Source organism: Peromyscus maniculatus, chromosome 5 (assembly GCF_049852395.1).
Source record: "Peromyscus maniculatus bairdii isolate BWxNUB_F1_BW_parent chromosome 5, HU_Pman_BW_mat_3.1, whole genome shotgun sequence".
NCBI lineage: Eukaryota > Metazoa > Chordata > Mammalia > Rodentia > Cricetidae > Peromyscus > Peromyscus maniculatus.
Window position 1 is genome coordinate 108,051,029 of NC_134856.1, and position 6,228 is coordinate 108,057,256.

General features: G+C 39.6%; 1 long non-coding RNA gene across 1 annotated transcript; it reads right to left on the minus strand.

The window, feature by feature from the left end:
* Positions 1 to 288: 288 nt before the first annotated feature.
* LOC143273191 (uncharacterized) lies at positions 289 to 2,962 on the minus strand. The gene is made up of 3 exons (XR_013051081.1): positions 2,863 to 2,962; positions 1,944 to 2,106; positions 289 to 372 (listed from the first exon to the last, which is right to left on the minus strand). It is a non-coding gene; the product is annotated as an uncharacterized LOC143273191 (long non-coding RNA).
* Between the last annotated feature and the right edge of the window lie 3,266 nt (positions 2,963 to 6,228).

Here is a 6,228-nt window from a genome sequence, read left to right on the forward strand (position 1 = left end):
TTCAGAGTGTTTTTTCACAGCTAGCAAATAGACACAAATAATCAGATACATTGAGCGAGCTGACTAATTTGCTAATGGAATATTTGCTCAAAGGCTGTACCTACACAGTAAAACCCTGCAATTAACCTTTGAAAACAAAAGAGATGGCTGCCTAGAAGGTTTTCCAAGCTTAATTATTGATAGAAGCTGAAGGGTAAATCTAAACCTGACCTTAAACACTCTTTACCTTTATCCCTCACTTCTTATATAGGCAGTGAGGTATTTCTATCACCAACCTACTCACATGAGGACCGGGAGGGGAGACCTGTCAATATTCCCTCAATTGATCAGAAGGAGCTGTTCTCAGATTCTGCATCGCATTGTTCCTTACAGCTGGGGAGTAGACCATCCCAGTTCATAAGCCATGCATAAAGTTACTTTCTTAATTCAAATTATACATTTATTTCACAGCCATTTAAAATGATAGTATTCCGTACTTGAAACAAAAATCACAATGAAACAATTCCAAGCAAGCTAATACAATTACCCAGAGCTAGCAATGGTGCCATAAGATAGAAATGACAGCCATTGAATCATGCAAGGCTCTCAGTCCTTATGGTGTTATATTGCACATTGCTGTTTGTGCCTGCCAACAAACAAAAATAATAAGACATTTATTGATGATGAACTATGCGTCTTCTACATAGCTGATGTTCAGTGACTCTGTGGGATTGAATGAAGGTTAGGCACTATGCCATATAATATGTAGATACATGCTGTCATTTCTTTAAATACACTATGTTTAGACAACCTGAGATTTAGGAATTAGGTCAATCCAGTGATAAAAATCCAAGATCTACATGTGGGTTGGTCTGTCTTTTTATAAACTGCAAAAAAAAAAATGTATTTTCTCAAATATTCAATGAACCTTTTAATCTGAACTGGATGATCACTGGAGATTGTGTTTCTCTGTGAATTCATAAGAAATCAGAATGGGGAGGATGGCTTCCTGGTTAAATGTAACAGCACACCATTAACAATCAGCGGGATATAATGAGCCCTGTAAAAGATGATCCCCTCCGAAAGTTCTTTCTGTACCATGCAATTCTTTGTTTGTATGCTGTCTATATTTTTACTCATAAAAGACTTATTTATGTTAATAATTTTCATTTTAAAATGCAACTATTCCTGAGAAAATTAAATTGATCCGCTGTTAATTCTCCAAAGTGAACTGATTAAATCAAATTGCTTCTGCACAGCTAAGTCTCACTAAAGAAACAGGCATTTCAATTCAGAGACCCCTGTCCTTAAAGGGAAGTCTGAAGAAGCCGTTTTACAGGAGGACAGTTGAGGGCTGAAACTGCAAGGTGGTTTGTGAATCTGAAGAGCAATCCAGATTGGTGGATACGTGGGTCTAGAGAACAATGGGTAATAACTTGAAGAGGAGTGTAAACATGTAGTTTATTTAACTAACTGATTTTGGTGCGCATTTGTTGTCAATACTAAAGAGCAAGAATTACTTTTAAACATGTCTCCCTCTTAGACTACAGGATTGTGATTTGTCCATTGACTTTTTTATATTGCCAAAGTAGGCATCTGCCTCTCTGTATAGTGTGCTGTTAGCTATCAAAGAAATGACAAATTTACATTAAGGATGAAACTGCGTGTATGAGCAAAGAGAGAGCAGGCTATATTAGATATTTTTCTTGTTGCTTTGGCCAAATACCTGATAAGATAGAATTCAAGAGATGGGGTGGGATTTTAAGGTATGAAGGGGTCCAGTCCACTATGGTGGGGAAGACATGGCAGCAGATGGCTCCATGGTAGGAGGGATGTGCTACTGGGACTTCTCAGCTCATCACAGCTTGATAGAACAGAAGTAAGAGAGCAGACAGGAAATGGAACTAGCCCATGAAGCCTTAAGGCCCTCTCCAGATGACCTGCTTCCTCTTGCAAGGCCTCACCTCCGAAAAATTCCACAGCCTTCCAAACCAGCATGACCAGCTGGGGACATCACATTCACATTCATGAGCCTGCGGCCTCTTCTAAACCTCAGCACTGAAGTCAAAGAAAGTACATATTGCTCTCAAAGAATATGTGGTGAGATCCATATATGCCTGTGGAGTTCTGTAAAATAAGAATTGGCTAGTTGTGTTAAATTTTAAATACAGGAATCTAGCATATTGGGGTGCTGTAGAAGGATACCACACACAAGGTAGTTTAAAGTAAAAAAAAAAAATGTATTTTTTCTGAGCTCTATAGCTAGAAGTCCAAAATGAGAGGGTCAACATGGCCATATTCTCTTTGAGACTCAGGCTAAAATCCTTCATTATTTTTCAGTATATGGTGTCATCAATACTAGATATCCATTGGTATGAAACTGCACCAATTCAGCCTCTGCCTGGTTGTTACAAGACTGTCTCTGTCTTTCTCTTCCACAGGTGTTTTGCCTCTCCTTATGTGGACACTAGTCATATTGGATACAGTTTTGGGTAGGCACTGCAAGACCAAAGGCACATCCTAAGGATCACATCTTTCTTTTTTTTCCTCCACATTGAAAAATGGGAAACATTTTTTTTGTTTTATAATTTAATTTAATTTTACATATCAGCCACGGATTCCCTTGCCTCCCCCACCCCACCCCCCAGGCCTTCCCTCCAGCCCATTCCCCATTCCCATCTCCTCCAGGGCAAAGACTCCCCTGAAGATTGAGTTCAACCTGGTAGATTCAGTCCAGGCAGATCCAGTCCCCTCCTCCCAGGCTGAGCCAAGTGTCCCTGTATAAGCCCCAGGTTTCAAACAGCCGACTCATGCAATGAGCACAGGACCTGGTCCCACTGCCTGGATGCCTCCCAAATAGATCAAGCCAATCAACTGCCTCACCTATTCAAAGGGCCTGATCCAGTTGGGGGCCCCTCAACCATTGGTTCATAGTTCATGTGTTTCCATTCGTTTAGCTATTTGTCCCTGTGCTTTATCCAACCTTGGTCTCAACAATTCTCGCTCATACAAACCCTCCTCTTTCTTGCCAACTGGACTCCTGGACCTCCAGTTGGGGCCTGGCCATCGATCTCTGCATGCAGTTCCCTCAGTCATTGGATGGGGTTTCTAGCATGACAATTAGGGTGTTTGGCCATCCTATCACCAGAGTAGGTCAGTTTGGGCTCTCTCTTGACCATTGCCAGTAGTCTATTTTGGGGCTATCTTTGTGGATGTCTGTGGGCCTCTCTAGCACTTTGCTTCTTCCTATTCTCATGTGGTCTTTATTTATCATGGTCTTTTATTCCTTGTTCTCCCTCTCTGTTCTTAATCCAGCTGGGATCTCCTGCTCCCCTAAGCTCTCTTTCCCTTGACCCTTTCCCTTCATTGCCCCCACTCATGTCCATGTTGTTCATGTAGATCTCATCCATTTCTCTATCACTGGTTGATCCCTGTGTCTTTCTTGGGGTCCTGTTTTCTAGGTAGCCTACCTGGAGTTGTAAGTAGCAGTCTAGTCATCTTTGTTTTACATCTAGTATCCTCCTATGAGTGAGTACATACCATGTTTGTCTTTCTGAGTCTGGGTTATCTCACTCAGGAAGATTTTTTTCTAGATCCATCCATTTGCCTGCAAACCTCATGATGTCATTGTTTTTCTCTGCTGAGTAGTATTCCATTGTGTATATGTACCACATTTTATTTATCCATTCTTCAGTTGAAAGGCATCTAGGTTGTTTCCAGGTTCTGGCTATTACAAACAATGCTGATATAAACATAGTTGAGCAAGTGCCCTTGTGGTATGATTGAGTATTCCTTGGGTATATGCCCAAGAGTGGTATAGCTGGATCTTGGAGGAGATTGATTCCCAATTTTCTAAGGAAGCGCCATATTGATTTCCAAAGTGGTTGTACAAGCTTGCCTTCCCACCAGGAGTGGAGGAGAGTTCCCCTAGCTCCACATCCTCTCCAGCATAAGCTGTCTTCAGTGTTTTTGATCTTAGCCATTCTGACAGGCATAAGGTGGTATCTCAGAGTTGTTTTGATTTGCATTTCCCTGATAATTAGGGATGTTGAGCAATTCCTTAAATGTCTTTCAGCCATTTGAGTTTCCTCTGTTGAGAATTCTCTGTTTAGTTCTATAGCCCACTTCTTAATTGGACTGTTGGTCATTTTGATGTCTAATTTCTTGAGTTCTTTATATATTCTGGATATCAGTCCTCTTTCAGATGTGGGATTGGGGAAGACTTTTTCCCATTCTGTAGGCTGTCACTTTGCCTTGTGAACCGTATCCTTTGTTCTACAAAAGTTTCTCAGTTTCAAGAGGTCCCATTGATTGATTGTGTCTCAGTGTCTGTTCTACTGGTGTTATATTTAGGAAGTGATCTCCTATGCCAATGTGTTCAAGACTACTTCCTGCTTTCTCTTCTAGTAGGTTCAGGTAGCTACATTTATGTTGAGGTCTTTAATCCACTTGGACTTAAGTTTTGTGCACGGTGACAGATATGGATCTATTTGCAGCCTTCTACAGGTTGATATCCAGTTATGCCAGCACCATTTGTTGAAGATGCTTTCTTTTTTCCATTGTACACTTTTGGTTTCTTTGTCAAAAATTATATGTTCATAGGCGTGCAGATTAATGTCAGGGTCTTCAGACAACATAAAAAGATTAAGGGGATACAAATTGGAAAGGAAGTAGTCAAGCTTTCCCTATTTGCAGATGACATGATAGTATACTTGAGTGACCCCAAAGATTCAACCAAAGAACTGATACAGCTTATAAACATCTTAAAAAACATAGCAGGATACATGATCAACTCAAAAAAATTAGTTACCCTCCTATATACAATTGACAAACAGGCTGAGAAGGAAATCAGAGATACATCACCCTTTACAATAGCCACAAATAACATAAAATACCTTGGGGTAACACTAACCAAGCAAGTGAAGGACCTATATGACAAGAACTTTAAGTCCCTGAAAAAAGAAATTGAAGAAAATGTCAGAAAATGGAAAGATCTCCCATGCTCATGGATAGGCAGGGTTAACATAGTAAAAATGGCAATCTTACCAAAAGCAATCTACAGATTCAATGCAATCCCCATCAAAATACCAACACAATTCTTCACAGACCTGGAAAGAATAATACTCAACTTCATATGGAACAACAAAAAACCCAGGATTGCCAAAAGAATCCTGTACAATAAAACAACCTCTGGAGGCATCAAGATCCCTGACTTCAAGCTCTACTATAGAGCTACAGTAATAAAAAAAACAGCTTGGTGTTGGCATAAAAACCCAGATGTGGACCAATGGAATCGAATTGAAGACCCTAAGGATCACATCCCAACTACATCTTCAGAGACCTTATTTCTAAGTTGCTTTTACAGTTACCTGGAATTAAGGCTTCACATATCTTTTAGGGAAAGGTGCAGGTTAACCCAAAAAAACCAACTCATTTCTACCTAAACAATGTTCCTTGACAACCCAGCTCCATCTGGGGATGCTGAGGAATCTGGTGTAGTGAGGTCTTTGAAACTCACCTACCTATTAATTTGAAATGGTGAGACAGGCCTTCCTTGACTTTTTTCTTATGTCTCATGACATCACAAAACCAAGCACTAAAACCAACTGTGAAGATCTTCATTTATCTATTTATTTATTTATTTATTTATTTATTTATTTATTTATTTATTCATAACAGCATTTCTCAGTGTAGTTTTGGTGCCTGTCCTGGATCTTGCTCTGTAGACCAGGCTGGCCTCGAACTCACAGAGACCCACCGGGCTCTGCCTCCCGAGTGCTGGGATTAAAGGCATGCACCACTGCCACCTGGCATGAAGATATTTCTATGTAGTATTAACAGCTTAACCAAATTATGGAAAATACATTTATATGAAATTTCAATGACATACTTCTAACAGGGAGAGATGCAAAGATTGAAATTCTTACAGAAGAACAGACACTTTTTATACAATATGATGATTGGAAGATTTGGCTTTATTTTGACACCAAGATAACATGTATTTTCAAACCTTAACCTTTTTAATTTCATTTCAGGCTTCTTTTCTGCATTCTACCAGTTATACACAGTAGCCCAATCTTCCCACCTTTAAAAAGAGACACTTACGATAATCAGTGAGCAAAAGCTCTTTCCAGACTCAATCTCTTTTAATCATTTTAATGATGTTTTAAATTCTTATGCTTTTTTTTATTTCTTCATGCAATCTCAGTCTGCTGATGACTTTTCACCAAGTGCTTACATAATTCTTAA